This window comes from Octopus bimaculoides, chromosome 23 (genome assembly GCF_001194135.2).
Source record: "Octopus bimaculoides isolate UCB-OBI-ISO-001 chromosome 23, ASM119413v2, whole genome shotgun sequence".
NCBI lineage: Eukaryota > Metazoa > Mollusca > Cephalopoda > Octopoda > Octopodidae > Octopus > Octopus bimaculoides.
Window position 1 is genome coordinate 10,147,803 of NC_069003.1, and position 4,139 is coordinate 10,151,941.

The following is a 4,139-nucleotide window of genomic DNA, read 5'->3' on the forward strand; positions in this document are numbered from 1 at the left end:
TCTTAAACTGCGTTTGCCAAGCTGGGAACGGTCAGGTGGACAGGGAAACAGGTAGACATGTACGCAATGGAAGTTCGGAGACTGGCTATGCTATCTGGTTTTACCGGAGAGAGACTAAAAAAAAGGCGGCACGATTGGCTTTCGTAAACGGCTTCCTTGTTTATGGGCTGGTGTTTCAAGTGCGAGGGACCGCACACGGCAAGGGACTGCGTGGAGGTGAAGCCTGAACAGTGATTGTTAATTCCCAAAATAATGTCTTTGTGGATGGAATGCTGCATCACGGCTTGGAGGTTTACAGAATTGTCGCTGGAGGAGAGGAAGTGAGCGGAGTATCATTCCTCTGCGAGACGTCCACCTAGGTGGATGGCAGATTTCGACGTAAGGTGAAGTGAGGAGGTGACGTCTGAGATCAAGTGGGTTGAGTGGGGATGAGGTGAACCGGAAAGAAAGGGCAGTGGTGTCAACGACTGAGGGACCCCACTGGAAGAGGAAGTGGGTGCGACGGAGGTAGCACCAACATGGTCCGCTTTCGGCCTCGAGCAGTCGTGGTGACGCATGTGGATGCGTGAGAAACAGGGCTTTAGCAGTAGCTACTAGCGATAGGTGAGACGTGTAGGGCACGTCTTGGATTTAACACAGCTGGACAGCCAACGCTGAGAGGTAGGCAAACCGTATTTTATTCCTCACATTACAGCAGGGGTTTTCAAACATTTTGACTTGCGGACCCCTTTATATTTCAGGCTTTACCTTAGGGACCCCCTTATAAACGCTTATGAAATTTATACATAAATATTTGCTTAAAATAACATATATTTTTGCATTTATTTATTTAACAGTATTTAACAAATAGGTTTATTATCAATTAAAAGATTTCGATAAAAAACATATATAAAATCAAATTGCGCATAAAAAGTATTTGCTGTCTACGGACCCCCTGTCTTGTCCTTGCGGATCCCCTGTGGTCCGCGGACCACAGTTTGAAAACCCCTGCATTACAGTTCCCTCATACTACAACTTTAGACGACGTTACTGCTATCTTCAGCACGTCAAGACAGAGACCTACTCGTTGTCTGGCGTGTGTCCTTACTATTTTGTTAGGCCGTTAAGAGTATAGTTAAAAGGGACTTATCTGCTTTTTCCAGCGCAATTATGCAGTGGCTCCCTTATGAAAAATCAAAACTTAATTTATATTTTTAAAGGTTGAAGTTATAAGAAAATATAAATGAACTTATCGAAATATATAATGTACAAATACAAACGTGAATAACAAAGAGAAATATATAATAAATAAATAAACTAATAGATATTTAGTAAATATCACAAGCATTGAAGTTTAAGTAACCAGTGAGTAACAATCTCTTTATAAAGGAAACTAGAGATGAAGTACAGTAGTTTACCTGTACATACCGGTGTAGTATGATAATAACTTCCAGGCAATTTGAATCAGGTGTTATCACGAAATTTCTTAGATAATGAAATGACATTACAAATATCGAGAATAACTGTGAGGGGTAAACATTAAATACTTAATACGTTCTCCACCTACACAAATAAGTAAAACGACACATGAGCGGTTGTACAACCTACTGGAAATAGTAGTTACACACCGTCCCTCCCACCACTACTACTGGCTCAAGATCCCTCATAAAGCTTTGAGAAAGAGTGAGCTGAATAATGTAATCCGGGTTCTTTTACTTTTTTCAGTCATTTCACTGCGGCCGTGCTGTAGCACCGCCTTTAGTCGAACAATTCTATATGTATATTTATATTATATACTCTTTTACTCTTTTACTTGTTTGTCATTTGACTGAGGCCATGCTGGAGCACCGCCTTTAGTCGAGCAAATCGACCCCAGGACTTATTCTTTGGAAGCCTAGTACTTATTCTATCGGGTGTCTTCTGCTGAACTGCTAGTCACGGGGACGTAAACACACAAGCATCGGTTGTCAAGCGATGTTGGGGAGACAAACACAGACACACAAACACATACACACATATATATATATATATATATATATATATATATATATATATATATATATATATATATATATACATATATACGACGAGCTTCTTTCAGTTTTCGTCTACCAAATCCACTCACAAGGCTTTGGTCGGCCCGAGGCTATAGTAGAAGACACTTGCCCAAGGTTCCACGCAGTGGGACTGAATCCAGACTGGTTGGTAAGCGAGCTACTTACCACACAGCCACTCCTGCGCCTATGAATATGTTTTGATGAAATTTTACAGAAACACCTTTCAAACAGCATAGATTACGATTATAAAAAAAAATTGTAGGAAAAATTAAGTACAGGGGTCGATACGTTCCTGTAAACCCTTCAATGTGGTACTCCAGCATGGGCACACTGCAATGATTGAAAAAAAGAATAAAAGAGATAAGACACACAATGTAGGTCATTGTACTACTGCTATTTATACACTTAATATCCTGTTGTCGTGACTCTATTTATTCGTAGCACTATTAGACGTTTGGGAATGTAAGCAGTAAGGGAGTGGCTTTGTGAAAGACCAAAATGAATGTGGTTGCATGCATTACTACCGTCCTTTCCCTCTCTCTTATATTTCAAAGTGTGGTGCTAATTTTATTGGTCAAGTATGCTAAACCGATATTTTATGTTCATTGTTAACTGAAGAAAGATTGCCGACCAAGTAGAGAACTTGTACATCAACGGCTTTTGTATCTCCCCTCGCTCCAATGGTGAAAAAAACTCTTCTAAGTGCATTATGGTTGTGTGTTTGTGAATCGATGTGGTCAAATCCTTCTAGCTTTGCTTTTTCTTTATCAGTCAAGCAATAAAATCATCAAATGAACAGAGACAAACGACATTTTACGGATATTGAATTCTTTATTTTTTCATAGTTATTGAATTATTATATAATTGAAAACATGCAACCTTGGTTGCAGTTAATTATTGTAAAGGAGATCATCACTTCTAGATAAATCAGGATATATATAAAGATGCTCAGTATATGCACACTTAATATTTTAGCTACTAATAACATATATTTTTAATCATTGGTTATTAATCATCGTTATTTGAAATCATCAGACTTATCCTGGTTTTAAAATATGATAGCAAGTTTGACTAAAAGAGACCCGTGCCATCTCGTAAAAGAACACGATTAAAAATAGAGTCCTTACTATATAATATGTAGAGATGGCCATGGGTGTAGTGTTTTTCACTTTTAATCATTACTTTTATGATAGATTATTGATGTCTCCTTCGATTTGTATTCTAAGCTTGCAGAGACACCGGTTCCAAAGTATGAAACACTGCCTTTGACTCCCGATTCCTTAGTTTGAATTCCCGAGACGTCTTTTGAAACGCTTGTTCCAGAAGATTTCTCTAATTCTTTCGAATCCGGCATTTTCCACTAATATTTGTTTCCGACAGGAAAGGATATATCTGAAATGAAAAATCGATTGTAGTAGCTCTGAGAAAAAAATCCACACCTAATATAAACATATATTGCGCAGAATTATTAACAAACTTTCTTGTAAACGGTTATTTTTATAATGATATAGTCGATGTGAAGGCGCATGGCTCAGTGGTTAGAGCGTCGAGCTTACGATTGTGAGGTTGTGAGTTCGAATCCCGGACCGGGCTACGTGTTATGTTCTTGAGCAAGACACTTTATTTCACGTTGCTCCAGTTCACTCAGCCGTAGAAATGAGTTGTGACGTCACTGGTGCCAAGCTATATCGTCCTCTTTCCCTTTCCCTTGGATAACAATGGTGGCGCTGGAGAGGGGAGGCCGGTATGCATGGGCGACTGCTGGTCTTCCATAAACAACCTTGCCCGAACTTGTGCCTGGGAGGGTAACTTTCTAGGTGCAATCCCATGGTCAGTCATGACCAAATGGGGTCTCAGTCAGATATAGTCGAAGTGTACTTCTATATCACGACGCATACACACAAAGCACAGATACACGCACATACTCTCCCTCTGCGCACACACATTTACAAACATACAAATATTACATACACATCCATACATATACTTGCATACACACAAACATTTACATATATAAATGCATTCACATGCATACATACACACACATGCACACACACACACACACACACACACACACACACACACACACACACACACACACAC

General features: G+C 39.4%; 1 long non-coding RNA gene across 1 annotated transcript in view; it reads right to left on the reverse strand.

Moving 5' to 3' along the window:
* Nucleotides 1–2,847: 2,847 nt before the first annotated feature.
* LOC106871916 (uncharacterized) overlaps nucleotides 2,848–4,139 on the reverse strand; it is an 8,371-nt gene continuing 7,079 nt past the window's right edge. Inside the window, exon 3 of the long non-coding RNA XR_001409715.2 lies at nucleotides 2,848–3,428. This is a non-coding gene — a long non-coding RNA (uncharacterized LOC106871916). The remainder of the gene's footprint in view (nucleotides 3,429–4,139) is intronic.